The sequence below is a fragment of the Podarcis raffonei genome, chromosome 5 (genome assembly GCF_027172205.1).
Source record: "Podarcis raffonei isolate rPodRaf1 chromosome 5, rPodRaf1.pri, whole genome shotgun sequence".
Classification (NCBI taxonomy): Eukaryota; Metazoa; Chordata; class Lepidosauria; order Squamata; family Lacertidae; genus Podarcis; species Podarcis raffonei.
In genome coordinates, this window is record NC_070606.1 from 39,978,463 (window position 1) to 39,998,184 (window position 19,722).

Sequence of the window (19,722 nt, forward strand, 5' to 3'; positions counted from 1 at the left end):
ATTTATTTCCATTTCTATATCGCCCTTCATTTGGGGATCACTAGAATACATATTTTACATGTTTATACATATTTTACATAGTAATAAACAAAAACAATAACCCCCCATCACAGTTTAAAAGGCCACAGATTGTTAAATTAGCCAACGGCCTGTGAGAAGAGGAATGTTTTTGCCTGGTGCCTAGAGATATGTAACAGAGACAAAAGGTGAGCCTCCTTGGGGAAAGCACTCCACAAATGGGGAGCCACCACAGAAAAGGCCCATTCTTCTGTTCCCAGCCTCTGGAACTCTCATGGAGCAAGCACATAAAGAAGGGCCTCAGATGATGATCGCAGGGTGCGGGTCAGTTCATATGGGAAGAAGCAGTCCTTGAGGTATTTGGAAGTCCCTTTTGCCATCAGAACTGCCGTGTTGGATAATAGACTATTGTATTCAGCATTCTTATGGCCTTATTTATTTCTTCTTGGGCTCTAGCCATGACACCCATCCCATTTTCTGTTCCTGCTTTGCCAGCAGTCACGTGGTTTCTGTGGAATAACCTCTTGGGTTGACTCTTGTCTGTTCTGACATGATTTCTGTTGATTACTCTGACTCGCTGCTGTGCCTTGCAGATGTCCTTCCCAGCTAAGATATCTGGGCTAGCTGACTGAGATACTTCTTAATGTATTCTGACTCAAAAATTGAAGGTTCAGATAGAAGGATTGAGAGTTTTAAATATAGACATCCTGGTTAATGTGTAAAATGTAGAAATCCAGGGAGACTTTAAAAAGGTATATATCACACCTAAAAAGGAAGCTTAGTGACTCAAAACAGGATCAATAAATCCTTTTTAGATAGAAAGGGAAGATGCTACTAAAGTTGCATAGGGAAAGCTTTTGTCTTTTTTATGGTGTTAGGCTTGTGGTACTGAAAGAGAGGCTTCCACGTTTGCAAATTCTCCTAAATTAGAAGGAGCAATGTAGTCACATTTCGAGTTGAAGAACTTCAGTTCAGGTTAATAGCTGCCATATGCAGTCTAATATGTAATGGCTCTTGGGGGTAAAGATTAAAGTGAAATATGTGCTCAATGGAAAGGTATGAGAATTGGATAGAAATGGAATATGAAAGATTGTGGTTTTTTATATTTAAAAACCCCCATAATATGCATTATAATTGCCCTACCCAGTATGACTGTGAGTATATTATAGGTTATGATTCGCATTCGTGCCTCCTGAAGATTTACTTAGATTAGTCAGATTGTTACAAACTTAACCTGCATGGTTTATGGTTTGTGCCTTCACTTTAGTCAATTACTTCACACAAAAGAACCTTTTCCTCAAGAGATATTCTGCCTATCAATCACTACTAGTTGCATGGGCTTGGCTAGGATTTTTGTTGGGGGGGGCAGGACTGATGTGATTGGTCAGTTAGTTAAGTATTTCTATTGTTTTACTTGACCTGGGGGGCAGGTGCCCCCACCCCCCACTTTTGGCTATACCCATGACCAGTTGTGATGTCTTATTCTGTCTCCAGGCACAGAGGCAGCAGACCTCTGAATAATAAATGGTTGGGAACCACAGCTGCGACATAGGTATCTGCCCTGGTCAGACCATTGTCCCATCTAGCTCACTACTGTTGACACTGACTGACAGTGACTCTCCAGGGTTTCAGTCAGGAAGTTTTTCACAGCCCTACTTGGAGATACTGTGGAATGAACCTAGGTACCTTCTGCATGCAAAATGTGTGCTTTACTACTAACCCATGGACCTTTCCCAATGGGAGAGTGCTGCTGCATTCATGTACTGGCTTGTGGGTTTCCCATAAACATAAACTTGACCAGCGTGTAAAGCAGGATGTTGGACTAGATATAGGCCTCTGATCTGATCTAGGAGAATTGATCTTATGATATTTTAAGGAAATTAAATGAAAAGCCTTTAGATGCACACACTTAACTTTTTTGTTCACCTCTTAGAAATGTAAGAGTCAGTATCTAAAGAGCTGTATAACTGGTTCTTGTGGGTGGTATGATATTGAAAACATGACAAAATACAACAAAATATAAATTGAATAAAGTTGAAACCAATCCACAGATGTTGTTGGTGGCTACCTGTCTCAGGTGACAGTGGAGTGAACCTCCAGGGGTGAAGTCAAACCACTGGAGAATCACAGTACCTGCTGTGTTTGCAGAGACCGGTAACTCATAATTGCTGTTTCCCATGTTGTTTATGCTGTGTTAGCAGAACCAAAGTGACATCTCGGGGGTGCACGCTTTCGCAGTGTATATGGAAGTACTGGGCTGCCCAAATGGCAAGACCGTTCTCTTAGCCTTGCTGATGTGATCCAAAGGAAAGCAAAGCAATACATTTGTCATCAGCTTGGCTTCAGCAGTTGTCAGAAGGAGGCATACAAGGCACCATCCAACGTCTTTAGGGACTCCACTCCAGATTTGTGTAATATTTACCCCTCAGCCTTTTCTTCCCCTGAAGATGTCCCACAAGGCAGCGGGTATGGATTTTTCCTGGGGTTTACTCCATGGATCAGTATAGCCAGAAGGCAGTGATAGTTTGGATTTGATTTTCCTTCTCCTAAATGGGCTGCCTTCCAAGATAAATCCACATATAGTTATCCTAATACCATAGCAATGCTCATTCTCTGAGGCTGCAATCTTATACAAACTAAAAGTCCCATTGAACTCAATGGTGCTTACTTGATTTGATTTTGATTAGACTCACATATCACTTTATACTTCAAAAAAACTCAAAGTGATTTGCAATGTGTATAGTGCAACAAATTGCAAATCACTCTGAGAATTTTTTTGAATGTATAATACAACAAAGGATGCAGGTGGCGTTGTGGTCTAAACCACAGAGCCTAGGGCTTGCCGATCAGAAGGTTGGCGGTTCAAATCCCCGTGACGGGGTTTGTTGTTTAGTCGTTCAGTCATTTCCGACTCTTCGTGACCCCATGGACCAGAGCCCGCCAGGCACTCCTGTCTTCCACTGCCTACCGCAGTTTGGTCAGACTCATGTTTGTAGCTTCAACAACACTGTCCAACCATCTCGTCCTCTGTCGTCCCCTTCTCCTTGTGCCCTCAATCTTTCCCAACATCAGGGTCTTTTCCAGGGAGTCTTCTCTTCTCATGAGGTGGCCAAAGTATTGGAGCCTCAGCTTCACGATCTGTCCTTCTAGTGAGCACTCAGGGCTGATTTCCCTAAGAATGGATACATTTGATCTTCTTGCAGTCCATGGGACTCTCAGAGTCTCCTCCAGCGACATCTTCGGCAATCAGCCTTCTTTATGGTCCAGCTCTCACTTCCATACATCACTATTGGGAAAACCATGGCTTTAACTATACGGACCTTTGTTGGCAAGGTGATGTCTCTGCTTTTTAAGATGCTATCTAGGTTTGCCATCGCCTTTCTCCCAAGGAGCAGGCGTCTTTTAATTTCGTGACTGCTGTCACCATCTGCTGTGATCATGGAGCCCAAGAAAGTAAAATCTCTCACTACCTCCATTTCTTCCCCTTCTATTTGCCAGGAGGTGATGGGCCCAGTGGCCATGATCTTCGTTTTTTTTTAATAAAAAAATCTTCTGTTTTTTTGGTAAGCTCCTGTTACTCAGTCCCTGCTCCTGTCAACCTAGCAGTTTGAAAGTATGTTAAAGTGCAAGTAGATAAATAGGTACTGCTCTGGCGGGAAGGTAAATGGTGTTTCCGTGCGCTGCTCTGGTTTGCCAGAAGCAGCTTAGTCATGCTGGCCACATGACCCGGAAGCTGTACGCCAGCTCCCTTGGCTAGTAAAGTGAGATGAACGCTGCAACCTCAGAGTCGTTCGCGACTGGACCTAACAGTCAGGGGTACCTTTACCTTTATAGTACAACAAAAGCACAATAAAAACATTAAATAATGCACATTATCAATACAGTAAATTTTAGAATAATGCATACTCAAACCCAAGATAAGTAACTTTAGCAATATCATTAATGTTGCCCATATTCCCATGAGAACAAAACATTTTTACCTGACATAGAAATTAGTAAAGTATGTGTCCCTGGGGAGAGTGTTCCTAGGGTAGGATTGCAGAGTAACTTTTTCTATTTGCCTCTTCCTACTGAGGATATAATAAAAGGATTCTATTGTTCTAGGAATGAATAAGTCCTGTTGTCCTAGAGCCTTTTTTTTGTATGGAAGCTCATTCATTACTCTGATGTGTCATAGTTTCCTGGTGCATGCATCAATTGTAGGTAATTATCTATTTACCAGTATTTTTAAAAAAATCTGTACAACTAATTCTGTGCATCCCACAGAAATTCCACCTTAGATTTTGGGGGTTGTTTGTTTTGACAGCATCACGCCACCTTCTCCAATGTGAACTTCCATGATGCATGACGATACATTGTAGGAGTCTTCGTTTCAAAGAAGAAAATGCTGAATCCCTCTAGGCATTCAAAGAAGCTCTTTAGTTTAAACCACTAAGAGGATCAAACTAGTCCACAAAAATAGTAGGAACTCCTTCAACGAACCTTAATTGTAACATGGAGTTGTCTTCTAGGCTGCTGCTGCTTTTTCAAAATATTGACTTATACAAAATGGTCCCCACCTAGACTTCTGCATAGCTTGATAGCTGAAGGTACTTTGTTGCAACATTAGGATTTAGAAGGAAAACTTGTCGTTTAAACTTGGGAAAGATCTGAGATCTGGGACTAACAAGAAACAGCTTTAGGGATCAGATTGGCTTTTGGAAGAATGATGTTTTTTCCTGTTTAGCATCATATGACTGGGTACCTGCCCAGTTCTGCTAATCTGCTGGACTTGAAAATGTGTGGTTAGACAGATTCTGCTAAAGTACCACATGTCTCCAGAGGAACTGATCATGTCAAGTGCCGCACTGAAACTACTTACTGCTCATGTTAGTTCACATTTTTTACTCTCTTCCACACATAAGTAATAAAGATATATATATATATGCAGCCTTTTCTTGTTATATTTTCCTTTGAAGGATATATCAGAAATGACCTGTGGTACCCTTATAATATGCTATTTGGACAAGACTGTCCTGGCTATGAATAGTCATTAGAGTTCACTAGCAGCAAAATGTATTTCTGAATTCATAAGACCTTTCTTCTAAACTATTTGGAGCTCTAAAGCAGGCATCTCCAAACTCAGCCCTCCAGATCTTTTGGGACTATAACTCCCATCATCCCTAGCGAACAGGACCAGTGGTCAGGGATGATGGGAATTGTAGTCCCAAAACATCTGGAGGGCCGAGTTTGGGGATGCCTGCTCTAAAACATCTCTTCCACCATTCTCCCTCGCCACCTTAAGAACTGCTTGGTTTGGGTTTTTTTAATGGAGAATAACTCAATATTTTTGCTATATTAAAAACACACACACAACCACCACCACCACCAGAAGAGTAGAACAATAGAATTAACACTTGTATAGGATAATGATTAATCTTGCATTACTGTAAGAATTGTTTTAGTGTAGAGAGGAAAGGGGAAATTAAATAAGATTAGAAAAGAGCAGGATATGTTTTAAAGCTAACTTTCAAGTAATTTGATCTTCCCACACACACATTATGCAGAATAAAACTGACAGGGATCATAGCACCCTTTTCGTAGAGATTTTTTAAAAGAAGACATCTACACCACCTACGTTGCAGATCTGAGATGCTCCTGCTTGTTATACAAGAACTACCGGTACCTAAATCCTTTTAAAGTCTTATCTTCAGCATTGTCTTACCCATAAATATATACATATAATTATTGAACAATAACACAATATGCATATATGTCAGTCATTAAAACAAATTGGAATGCACCTGTTTTACCATACAAAGAACCAGATTGGGTGGTAGTATAGTCTTTATTTGCTATCTACTTATTTTGCTGAAGAAGTAAATCTTCAGTGCAGTTATGTATTAGTAGTTTGCATCACAAACAGCAATTCCACAGATAGTTTATTCCTTTCCCCTCCAAAAAAAAAAAAAAGTTTACAAGAATAGGAGGTAAACTTTTTGGTGTGCTCAACCTGGTTGTCAGGTCTGAGGCTGTAGCTGGACAAGCCACAACTGGGGTGGGGGGGGAAGCCTGATTCTGTCACAAGCAGCAAGGCCAGAGACAGAAGGCATGGTCAAAGTCTGGCTGATGATCAGGTTACGGGGATTTAGATAGGAATCACAAGGGGCAGAAGCAGAAACATAGCTGAAGTCAGGCCAGAAGTCAGGCTCAGGAAATATGGTCTATATTACCAGTTGTAGTAACAAATGGTTCATACTAACAAACAGGCTTGACCTCAGGGGTTTTATATGTTCTAGGGTATGACATTGTGAAAGCAGGGCAAGGTTTCTGTCAGCTAATGCATTTTTGGGTGGAATTCTGAGGCACCTGAATATTGCTGTCGCAGGAGCTAAGATGCAAGAGATTGGCTGCTGGAAACCCTGTCTCAAGATCTACCCCCTCACCTTATAGTAGGACCAGCTGAGGTATTTTTTTACTAATACTTGGGGTGTGGTATGGATAGAGTTTGATAGAATTGTTTTCTGGTGGATTGCTTCACTGTTCATTCCACAGCATCACAAATTCAGGATGTTATACTAGTCCATGAAGATAGTGTTCTCCATATGTATGAAAGGGAATGCAAATATTTTTTCATTTTTCAAGTGATGCAGTGCAGCATCGTGTCTTGCCCCATGGGCATCACTTCACCACATTCAGAAACTAATTTAATAAAGCCTGTTGAAGTGATATTATTCTTAGTTTCTGTGGATCTGCAACAAAGCTCATTGCATTTTGTTTGGCTTCATATCGATATTACAGTACTCGCATTGTGTAAATGTCTCTTCCCCCTTTCCCCATTATATTACTTATATAAAGTATGCAAAATTATCAAATTATCTTATAATTCTTTTATGAGAATGTATTAAGTTTTTCCTGTCTTTCCCTTCTCATAGTCATAAACTTGGCATACTGCTAATCCCTTTTCATATAAAAGCATTAAACCTGTTTGAGCCATCTGACTGCAGAGCAACCTCATTCAACCAAATGACCTTGAGGGCATTCAAGTCATGGATGCTCTTGAGAATTCCTTTCCTCCTCTCCTTCCAGCCTCTGAAGCTGCATCTTTCACTGGTTCTTAAATACACGTTTGGCATGTGCTGCCTGTAATCCATAACTTGCTAAGCTTCTGCTTTTAATTATTCTGCTAATGTGGGCAAACAGAAACATTCTCTTTTAGCAGGAATGATGCAGTATGAGATAATTTGCATGTCTACATGGCAAATAGGAATGAATTGGATATCAAATTGGAGGATGGGTACACATTAAGTGGCATCAGTTATGAAATCAGTTTTATATCACTGATGATTTTTTTCCACAAAACAATTTATCACATTTTATAGGACTATCATAATTTTCTGCTGAGAATGCTTTATGCCCTTTTAATCCATTTTTGGTAGGTATTGGTGGAGGGCTTTGGGAATATATATTGTACTATATATTTTGGGAACATGTTTGCTCACCTTGCAGTTGGACAGCACTTAAGATATAATAACCAATTTTGCATTATGGTTCCTAAGATCAAGGAGCAGATTTTTGTTTCTTGGGAGAATATTTAACACCATTTTGAATAAAGATTGTGCATTGATTCTTTCACAACTACACTGATTTCAAGCACTGCTTCCCAAACTGCACTGCTTCTTAGAATTCTCATGCACCAGATACAAGGCTACTAGTATTTTCATAAGAAAAGATTTGCTAGTCTTTTCTAGCAGGAAAATCTTGCCTTGAATTTCTCTACCAAGGTAACAAATAACCAGATTGGAATAATATTCAGGTAGCTTTATTATAAGCATCCATACTGTCAGAGGCTCAGGAGCAGAAGAGCAGGGGAGAGAGCAGATAGAGAGCGGAGGAGAGGAATCAGAGGGGAGCGTAGGGGAATATGACAGTGGACCGAGAGATTCCATGAGCTTCTCCAGCGAATCAGAAGATTCCCAGGAGAGGGCGCCTATGGTAAGGGCGAGGCGAATCCCAGAGGGGACGATACATAAACAAGGAACCAGAGGGGAGTCCCAAAGGAGCAGCGGAGGAGTAGGGCCAGTTTCCCCACCAGAGCACAGTGGGGGGGAAGAGTCACGTGAGTCAGGACCAGCTTCTCCTCCATCGGGGAGTGGGGAGACGGAGGGAAGGCCAGGTCCAGCTAGCCTCCCCGAAAGGGGGAGCAGTGACACAAGTGTAACAGTCAGAAGGAAAGTGGGAGGCTGCGCGCGCGCGCGCGCCAAGTTCAAATGTGGAGGAGCGCGGGACAGCAGAAAACCTGGATTGGGAGCCAGGTCCTAAAGCCCGAAAGAGGGGGGGGGAGGAGTCGGGAGAATCTGCGTCAGAAGAATCTCGGAGGGCAGAGACTCCGACTAGCAGAAGGACCCAGAGAAAGAAGGAACAGAGGAAGAGGTGGAGTAAAGCTAGAATCTTAAGCTGGTGTCAGGGGGGCGGAGATTCAGATGGGACTTCTACGGTCTGACGGATAGATGTAGCGTTGCGCGCTGCACGTCTGGAAATGAGACTGAACTTCAATAAAGACTTTTAAACTTGAGCAAGAAGCAGCGTTGGTCTTGTGTGAGCTGGGACCTTGGGCAGCGCTGACAGTAAGTCCCATCTCTATAAACTCTGCAAGCTCACGGAGATAGGCAAAGATGACGACTGAGGAAAAAGTCAAGCAATTGCAGGAAGCGGTGTCAACGCTCTACGCAGAATTGGCTGCGTCTAAGAAAAAAGAAGAAGACACAGCTGCGCTCTGCCAGGATCTGCAAGCCAGGTGGGACAAATGGGGAAAGGAGGGGCAGCTGGGAGCCAAGCCGGAGGGAGTTAGCCTTGGGAAAAGGGGGGCGAGCCTTGTGACCCATTTTGACGGGAACCTGCAGCAGTACCCTAACTTCAGAGCAGAAGTAGTCTTCGCGCTCAATTTGCTTCGGAAAGATTTTAGAGATGAGGAGGAGAAAGTGGGTTTCATAATCACTCATCTGCATGGGGAAGCTAAGTCGTGGCTGCGAACCTTGCTACGCGAAAATGACCCCGCCCTCAAAGATTCAAGCGCTTTTATTGGAGCCATGGACGCTTGCTTTAAATCAACGGTGGATGTGGATGTCGCTAGAAGGGAAATGCATGGATTGCGACAAGGGAGAGCGACGGTGCGCCAGTATCATTCCCGCTTTTTTGGGTTAGTAAATGTGCTGGGCTGGCAGAAGGACTCAGCTGCCGTCAGGGATCTGTTCTGGGAGGGGCTGAATGGAGCCGTGAAAGATGAGCTGGCCAGGGGAGAGAGACCCCAAAATACAGCAGAAGTAGTCCAAAGGGCGCTCGCAATTGGGGTGCGCCTGGAAGAACGCCCGTGGAGCAGGGAGGAGGGGCGAAGAGCAAACACGTCAGTTAGAACGACTCCCTTCCTACCCAGAGAGACAGAGCGCGCTCAGTCCACGCCTCCTCTGATGAGTGGAGAGGAGCCAATGGAAATCGGAGGTGCAAGGGCTCAGACAGCAAGCAGAGCCCAAACACCAGGAGCAGTCAAGGCGAAGGCTCCTAGAGGGAGCAGGAAGTGTTACATCTGCGACAGTGCACAGCACATGGCGAAAGAGTGTCCCCAGAGGCTCCAGAAGCACACTGCAGCCTCAGCAACTGTTAAAGGAGCAATTCAGCAGGGAGTAGAGCAGCAGGGAAAAGGCGACGCCTGGTTGGAGATGGAGGCTCTGGGGCTCAACCAGGCGAGTCAGTGAAGCAGTCCCCAGAGATTTTGCAGCCCACAGACCCCCTCCCACCCAAACCAGTGGTGCAACTCACTGCATCGCTCCAGCTGCCCGATGGGCTCACCCTGGAGGTCCCTATTACCATTGACTCTGGTAGCAACGCAGACTTTGTAGGGTTGGACTTCGTCAAGCAGCATCGCATAGCACTCCTGCCAGCCACGACGCCCCTAAATGTTGTCACGGTAGATGGCAGGAAGATACTGGGAGGAGAGGTGGTACAGCAGACACCGCCTCTGGTGATGCAAATTGGGAACCACCGCGAAGTCATCAGTTTCAACGTCACCCACCTGTCGGACACGCCCATAGTGTTGGGCATGAGTTGGCTGGATAGGCACAGCCCGGCATTAGCGTGGTACCAGCGGCAATTGACCTTCTGCTCTTCCTACTGCGCAGCGCACTGCATCCAGGCCTGCCGGGAAGAAGAGGGGCAAGAGGATGCACCGCAGCTACACCTAGGCATGGTGCAAGCGGTGCCCAACAAGTACAAGGCCTTTTTGGAAGTCTTCTGCGAGAAGGAAGCAGACAAGTTGCCTCCCCACAGACCCTACGACTGCAAGATTGACCTCCTGCCAGGGGCGACGCTGCCGACTGGGAGACTGTACTCCATGTCTGAAGACGAAATGCAAGAACTCAGGGAGTTCATAGATCGCAATTTGAAGCGGGGATTCATCCGGGAATCCAAAGCAGTGGGGGGCAGTCCCGTGTTTTTCGTGAAGAAGAGAGACACGCCCGAACGGAGGCTCATAGTGGATTATAGAATCATCAATTCCAGGACAAAGCCCACAGCATTCCCCATGCCCAAAATTGACGACCTGCTCGCGACGGTGAGGAAGGGACGGATCTTCACCAAGTTGGATCTACGAGGGGCCTACAACCTTATACGCATGCGGGAGGGCGACGAGTGGAAGACAGCCATGTTTACGCCTTTAGGAACCTATGAATACAGAGTCATGCCGTTTGGTCTCCAAAATGGCTCCCATTGTTTCCAAGCTTTCATGCACCACGTGCTAGCGGGACTCCTCTACAAGAAGTGCGTCTGCTTCTTAGATGATATCCTGATCTTTTCGGACTCGCAGGAGGCGCACGAGGAGGACGTCAAGGAGGTCCTGCAGAGACTACGGGAGCACAGACTTTACGCCAAACTGGAGAAGTGCCAGTTCGACACGACAGAGGTGGATTTCCTGGGCTACAAGCTGTCCGACAAGGGACTTGCCATGGACAGCGCCAAGGTCCGCTCAGTGTTGGACTGGAAGAGCCCGCGCAACCGGAAGGAGGTCCAGAAGTTCGTCGGTTTCGCCAACTTTTATCGCAAGTTCATCAAGGGGTTCGCGAAGGAGACGGCGGCCATCACAGACACCCTCAGCTCCAAGAAGAAGAAGTTCACCTGGACGGACCAGGCGGAGCAGTCCTTTCGGAGGCTCAAGCGTCTCTTCGCGTCCGAAGAACAGCTGCTACACGTAAACCCCAGCAAACCGATGAGGGTTGAAACGGACGCCTCGGACAGAGCGGTGGGGGCGGTCCTGTTGCAGCAAGATCCGCAAGGGGACTGGAGACCGTGCGCATTCTACTCCAGGAAGCTCAGCACGTCGGAGCAGAACTACACCATCTGGGACAGGGAGTTGCTGGCCATTCATGCAGCTTTCAAGGCGTGGCGGCACTTCCTCGTCGGAGCCAGACACATGGTGCAGGTTCGCACGGACCACAAGAACCTGGAGTACTGGCGCACGGCGAAGTTCCTGAACCAGAGACACATCCGCTGGGCGGAGTTCTTTGCAGATTTCGATTTCCGGATAGAATACATCCCGGGAGACAACAACGTCATGGCGGATGCGCTATCCAGGAAGCCGCAGTATCTCGAGGAAGCGGCACCGGCAGCGGCCAAACACATTTTCGCACCAGAGGTGTGGGCGTGCGCTTCAGCCGCGGTGGACCTGGACGCAGTCCGTCGCGCGCTACTGGCGGATTCGTTTGCGCAAACCAAGATGGAGGAGGTGCGAAACGGCACAGCGAGGGACGAAGAGTTCCAGATACGCGACGGACTACTCCTCCGCAAAGGGGCTCTCTACGTACCGGGAGACGACCTTCGCGCGAGAGTCTTGCAGCAGCTGCACGACGCGCCCAGCGCTGGGCACTTCGGCAAGGACAAGACGGCGGAATTAGTCACCAGGGACTTTTGGTGGCCCAAGGTGCGGGGAGAAGTTGCGGATTACGTTTCCAGGTGTGACACCTGCCAAAGGGCCAAGCCAGTACACAGGAAGCCGGCGGGTCTGCTGGAACCGCTGCAGACGCCGCTCGAATCATGGGAGAAAGTGGCCCTGGACTTTGTTACAGATCTGCCCAGTTCGCGCGGCAAAACAGCGGTACTCGTGGTCGTAGACCTCTTCACCAAGATGGCGCATTTCATTCCGTGCGCGAAGGTGGCCACAGCGGAACAGACCGCCAAGCTGTTCATAGACCACGTGTTCAAAGCTCACGGCCTGCCGCGGTCCATCCTGTCCGACCGGGGCCGCCAATTCATCTCGAACTTTTGGCAGAAGCTGCTGGGCATCCTGAACGTCAAGATCAACTTAGCGTCGGCACGACACCCGCAGACCAACGGACAAGCGGAGAGGGTCAACGCCATCATGCAGCAGTACCTGCGATGCTACGCCAATCAACAGCCCTCGACCTGGGTGGACTACCTACCGCTAGCCGAGTTTGCCTACAACAACACGAAGCACGGGTCTACAGGGGTGACACCGTTCTTCGCCAACAATGGGCGCCACCCCAGAACCTTCCCGGGGTTGGAGACCGAGGCAGAGGGGGAGCCACGGGGGGCAGAGCACTTAGCCGCAGAGTTACAGGAGGTCCATGAGCAACTCCGAAGGCACTTGGAACTCGCGAAACACGCCTACAAGATGCAGGCAGACAGGCACAGGAGGGTTGGGGAAGACATACAGGTAGGGGACTGGGTCTGGTTAGCAGCTCAGGCAGTGCCGGCCAGAACGCTAGCTAAGAGGAAGCTAGGACACAAGCAGCTGGGACCTTACCAGGTCGCGGCACAAATCAATCCAGTGGCCTACCGGTTGACACTCCCGGAGGGCTCCAGAATGCACCCAGTCTTTCACAGGTCAGTGCTCACGCCTTACAAGGCACCCCACAGGTTTCAGGCGCCAGGGACCGCACCAGCTCCACGTAGCTCATCGCCAACAGGGGAGGGACCACAGAGGGCGACGCCACTCAACGAGGTCACAGAGATTTTGGACTCCAGATGGGGGGAAGAGGGAGTTGAATATCTCCTCGCCAGGGAGGGTACTCCGGCCAGCGCCAACGAGTGGGTGCCGTGCTACGCCGTGGAGGAGCACTATCTCAAAGACGAGTTCCATTCGATCTTCCCACACAGACCCATGCCGGCGGAGTATTTCGACGACTGGCTTTTCACACCCACACTGTCAGCCAGCACGTTCCGAGGTTTCTCCTCAGATGAGGAGCCGACGCCGGGGATGAGCTCCCCGGAGGGGTCGCTCTCGGGGTTTGCCACGGACCGCTCCTATTGGTGGGACACTCAACCAGAAGTGGGGTGGAGCAGGGAACTGCTGAGGGGGCCCTTGCACACAGCCTCACCCGAGGGACCGGGTGGAGAGGAGGACATGGACGTGTGGGGGGAGGATCTTGGTTTTGAGCACGACAGCAAAGAAATGGAAGCAGGGGAAGTCGACGTCGACGAACCCATCGTGGGGGGGCCTGATCCCGCGGGCCGGTTGCACACCAGGGGGAGAGAACAGAAGCCAGCACTCACACCCCCAGCGCTGGAGCACCTGGAACCCACACCCGAAGAGGGGGAGGGGGGAGGGGGGGGCTTCAAGGGGGGGATGGATGTCAGAGGCTCAGGAGCAGAAGAGCAGGGGAGAGAGCAGATAGAGAGCGGAGGAGAGGAATCAGAGGGGAGCGTAGGGGAATATGACAGTGGACCGAGAGATTCCATGAGCTTCTCCAGCGAATCAGAAGATTCCCAGGAGAGGGCGCCTATGGTAAGGGCGAGGCGAATCCCAGAGGGGACGATACATAAACAAGGAACCAGAGGGGAGTCCCAAAGGAGCAGCGGAGGAGTAGGGCCAGTTTCCCCACCAGAGCACAGTGGGGGGGAAGAGTCACGTGAGTCAGGACCAGCTTCTCCTCCATCGGGGAGTGGGGAGACGGAGGGAAGGCCAGGTCCAGCTAGCCTCCCCGAAAGGGGGAGCAGTGACACAAGTGTAACGGTCAGAAGGAAAGTGGGAGGCTGCGCGCGCGCGCCAAGTTCAAATGTGGAGGAGCGCGGGACAGCAGAAAACCCGGATTGGGAGCCAGGTCCTAAAGCCCGAAAGAGGGGGGGGGAGGAGTCGGGAGAATCAGCGTCAGAAGAATCTCGGAGGGCAGAGACTCCGACTAGCAGAAGGACCCAGAGAAAGAAGGAACAGAGGAAGAGGTGGAGTAAAGCTAGAATCTTAAGCTGGTGTCAGGGGGGCGGAGATTCAGATGGGACTTCTACGGTCTGACGGATAGATGTAGCGTTGCGCGCTGCACGTCTGGAAATGAGACTGAACTTCAATAAAGACTTTTAAACTTGAGCAAGAAGCAGCGTTGGTCTTGTGTGAGCTGGGACCTTGGGCAGCGCTGACACATACGTACAGTGGTACCTCGGGTTAAGAACTTAATTCGTTCTGGAGGTCTGTTCTTAACCTGAAACTGTTCTTAACCTGAGGTACCACTTTAGCTAATGGGGCCTCCCGCTGCTGCCGCACCACAATTTCTGTTCTCATCCTGAAGCAAAGTTCTTAACCAGAGGTACTATTTCTGGGTTAGCGGAGTCTGTAACCTGAAGCATCTGTAACCTGAAGCATCTGTAACCCGAGATACCACTGTACAGTGAATTACACAGGGTGGCGCTGTGGTCTAAACTGCTGAGCTTCTTGGGCTTGCCAATCGCAAAGTCAGCAGTTTGAATCTGCACAACAGGGTGAGCTCCCGTTGCTCTGTCCCAGGTTCTGCCAACCTAGCATACCGGTGCAAGTAGATGGATAGGCACCACTGCAGCGGGAAGGTAAACGGCTTTTCCATGCACTCTGGCACTTGTCACGGTCCTCCGTGTGCCAGAAGTGGTTTAGTCATGCTGGCCACATGACCTGGAAATCTGTCTGCAGACAAACGCTGGCTCCCTCGGACTGAAGGCGGAGATGAGCTCCACACAACAAAGTTGAATTCGACTGGACTTAACCATCTAGGGGTCCTTTACCTTTACCTTTTGCTTCTTGCAGATTCTTGCATCTTAAAACAAATGGTTTTCATCTTTTATTTAGTTATTGTCTTTCAGGCTACAGTTTTTATAGGTAAACTCAAACACTGATTGTATGAGAACAAATATTATTCTAAGTACACCTAAATAGTATGAAAAAATGACATGCAGCATTAGTTCCAAATAATAATGTTACAGTGTATTAAGGAAATAGATAACATTGCAAAAATGCAATAGTAAATGGACTCGTTGATCCAGGGCAATGCCTGATCAACAAACTAACATGACTAATATATAATTAATGAATCATGCCTAAGATCAAATGTGTTTCAACCATGTGGATTTTTCTCAGTGGTCAAAATATTTGTTTAACATGCAGCTTGCCATGGAAAATGTCGCTACTTGGTTAGTCTGGCGTGGTGAGCTAACTACCCATAACCATAAAATTTCAATGCACAAGTGGTAATCTTGATGGCGTGCAAGCTAGTGTAAAAGATTTTTTTTCCCTAAAAGGTAGTGTTTTCCAGTTGCACTCCCTTTTTGGGATATCTTCCAGATGTCAGCTACTCACCACCAGTTTTAATAGCATAACCTTCTTATTGACACACAACCTTGTTTGTGCACTGTTTGTATAGCTTTCACCTCACTGTGAACCTTATAATGTAAGCTAAAACACTTGGTTCAGCCATTCAGAATTCTCTTATGGAATGTCTAGTTTTCTGCACTCTACAGCTAACCTTTGGCTGTCGAGGTGTTTATATACTTCGGCTGAAACGGGCACCTGTTGAGATGTTGGTGCAGCACAGGTTAACTAACCCTGCCCTACTTAAATCCCTGGGTTTCCCTCCCCATCTATACATATAGTTTTTCTCTGCCCTTTGGTGATTTCATTATGTTCCATGGTTTACAAATGGTGCTGACTGTCAAAGTCTGTTTTCCTGTTTCTGACTTATTTTACCTTATGTTCATTTCCACAGCTTTTGTGTCTTGTAGGTTTCATTGTGCCAAGGCCCTCTCCTTGAGCCGTTACACCTTTACTATTTTTAAAGTTCTTCTTTAAATCCCACTTTTCCAGCAAAGCCTTTCCTTATTATCCCTAGATCTACCCAAATTGTGCTTCTGCTACCGCTTGATCCCCCATCCCATGAATACTATTGGGTTGTCAGTTTCTTGGGAATTGTCTTTCAGCTATAACCACTCTGAAGAGGATTGTGTTACTCCTTTAAAATACAGGTGGTAGCAAAGGTTGCTGATAAATATATTTTTTAAAAAAACAAACCAGAAATGGTATCTCTGCTGCTCATCCTTGTGGTGAGCAAAGAGAAATTCTCTAGAGTTACCGGTACTTCACTGTACAAGCTGCCCCTTGCCAAGCATGCATGAAAGTTCTTATTCTGGAGAGCTACTGAGCAGTAGTAAATGCTGGTTCTTGTACACCTTCGTTCGTGGCTTAAAGGATAAGAAATGAAATTGAGGGATATCCCAAATGTTCAGTCTCATTGCTATAATCGTGTTAGCTGGGGATTTTTATTCACATTTATAAGGTACAAAAAGATATAGTCTGGCAGGACTTCCTGATGATAGTATGTCTTCTGGCAAGGATTCATTCCAAAATATAGGCTTTTGAAAGCAGATTGTCATTCCCTGCTTTGAGGGGAAATGTGCCCACAACAGAGTTACTAGGACAGTGTTTTGTGGGCATAAAATCAGAGAGGCAGAGAGAGAGAGAGAGAGAGAGAGAGAGAGAGAGAGAGAGAGAGAACCCTTTCAGAAAAGAAGCTTTTAATCCTTGATTAGTTGGCTAGGAAAATTGCAGACAGTTAATCTGCTGCCACCATTAAAAATTATGTCGGTTCTGACCTTTCATTTTCCTTTAGGGTAACTAGAACCATGAAAATTGGCTTGTCACACAGAGCTGCCTCCCTGGCCAAAGAGTAATACCCGTCAGTTTCCTTTAGGGATATGATTTTTTTCATTACAAAACGGAGTTACTGTGTACAGTTGTAGACAATGTTTTTAGTTTATAATTTCTTTGTACAATGCAAGTTTAGTTTTGTGCACAGTCAATGCAAAGGAAAAATAATAATTATATGGTTTTGCTGTTTACATTATCTAGATCATGAGCAAAGCACAAATTCCCTTTATAAGGAACATCCACTCAGCATCCATTGTAACACTGAGCCAATGATGTTTCAAGGACTAGAGAGGAAATTTTGCCCTCAGTAACTTCAAGTGTCAAAAATGTACTAGATGTAAGATTGCATCTAGGACACAAATTTCTACTTGGCATTCTTCCTCTTCTTTGTTATGTCTTCAGATGACTTAATATCAGATTTGAGTCTTGTTTTGTTGTAATTTGATTTGATGAGACATATATACGTGAGGAAAAGAAGCAATTCACATTCTGTATACCTTGATAATACATTTAAAATAGATACTAGGAAAACATTAGGGGGGAAATGGAAGGGCATGCTGCAATATTCTGGATCTTATTCTGTATAGCTGATTCTAGGTTAGAAATATTTATAGTGTAGGCTGGCTTTAGGAGATGTAGGCCTGACTTCATCAATCATTAAGAAAGATTCTGTACTTGCAGGTCACTACTATGGTGATGGAATCTTTCTAAAATAATATTCAAGTAAGGAAAAGAACGAGTCAGTATTGATTTATCTGTGATACTAGATGGCATAATTTCTTTTTCAAGAATAGCTATATGAAGAGGAAATTGTGACCTTAAGACTATCATTTCCATGTGTGCTACTATTTTTTTATTATCATTTCCTTATACACAAACATGACTTCAGTGCAGAATCCAAAGAGTGACTACAATGCTGCACCCTGTGTTATATTATCTCTTATTGGTTCGGTGATTTTATCCATGCAGAGTAGGTTCTCTTTCTACAATTTATTTGCACATGTCTCTCGCCTTTAAATTTGCAGGCTAGTTCACACATAAGTGTTCATTACTTGATGACTGCAATTTCAGGTGGTGTCAAGCCTTGACTTAGCTCCAAGGCAGGATGCAACTAGTGTTCAGGCTTAGGTTGGAAAGCGCTGGCAGGGCATTAAATTGAGTACAGGAGGTCAAGCACTGGCTCAAGAAGATGTGGGTCAAAGGGTACAGAGTCAGAGACAGGTGAAAAGTTGAATTCCAAGGTAGCAGTAGATGGTTAGAGGGGCAAGAAGCAGATAGAAGATCAAAAGGCAAAAAGGGGTCATGAAAAGCAAGGCAATGCAAACAAAACAGCAGTCGCTATGTAGTTTTTCTAGCACCTTTTACATTAGGCATAAATCTAGTCAGATTTAATCATATATATTTTTCTGCTTGTCTTAAATCATGTCCAGTATACAGAATGAAAATTCATATAGTACCATTTGTTAGGACAGTTGTCAGAAGCAGAACCATTTTAGCTTTGGTAATTCATTTCGAAAAGCAAAATCCTTTTGTGGTTGGCAAGAAAACTGAAAAATGTGTGAAGTTTGTGCCCTGAGCAATGATTCTCTCAGATGCAGCATTCAGGATGTAGTTGTTGACACAGAAGATAGACAATAAACTTAAATATAAATCTGATTGTAGTTTGGTCTACTGACATAGACTTTCATAGAGAGATATACATGTAATATAGGATTGTCAAATATTTAGTAAATTAGTTGATTAACTACACTCAATCTTGTTACTTCTGCTGCTCTGACAAAGCCCAGCTTCTTCCTCCTTAGAATCTTTTCTTAGTCTGTGTAGTTTCTATTCTATCCATCCATCCCTGTACTGTTTTCTGCCTACTGCTTGTTGCTTCTACCATCATGGCACCTACATCCCTTCTTCCCAAATCCCACCCTTATTTACTGGCTCCCTTTTCCTGCTTCTTGTGAAACTGCACCTCTTTCATCCAGAAAGTAATTGTCCTCCATTATATTTTCATCTCTTGATCTCCATCTATTTGTTCTCACCAAAATTCAACTCTTCCCCTTTAGACATTGCTTCTTCTGCCAGGCACCTTGCTTTGAAGACCACTGTAGTGGCAGCAATAGCCATTACTGTCTTTCTAAATTGTAATAGTTCCAGACCCTTTTCAGGCTTTAAAGTTTATTCTATACGAATCTACTCCTCCTTGTTGCAGTCATGCACTCTACTCCATATTACAGTCTTACCTTGCCTCATAACCCCATCTCTTATCAGATCTAATAAAAGGATGGTGATACTTTTTTACAATACTTTCAAGTGTCCAAAGCACTTTACGTGCATTATTTAGTTACAACACAACAGTGATAAGGTATCATTCCTTATATTGCTGATTGAGTGTGAGAGAAGACAGAGGGAATGACTTGTGATTGCATGGCAGAGGGAAGATTTGAACTGAGAACATTGTTTCATAGTTCAGCCTCTTAGCCTCTATGACACACTAACTCTCATCTAGATGCTTGACTCAGCTTTTTCTTTTTTGACAACACCCCCCAATTGTTACTTCTTTATTTTAAGATTCTTCTCCTCTCCAAACTCTCCTCAACCTTTGCCATGACTCATCTCATTGTCTTGAATTTTCACAAAGAACTGCTTTGCCTCTATCTGATTCCTCATCTCTTCATTAGTATAACAGTATTATACTCCCCACACTCTGTTGCTGGTAAAGTGGCCCTCAGTGGACTATAACCTTCAAGGTACTAGGACAACTAGGATATGGTATAATCAGTAAA

The 19,722-nt window shown here is 45.7% G+C and overlaps 1 protein-coding gene across 2 annotated transcripts in view; it reads left to right on the plus strand.

Moving 5' to 3' along the window:
- Positions 1-19,722, plus strand: part of LOC128414079 (heparan sulfate glucosamine 3-O-sulfotransferase 1-like) — an 85,882-nt gene that overhangs the window by 20,977 nt on the left and 45,183 nt on the right. The gene's annotated exons all lie outside the window — the stretch shown is intronic.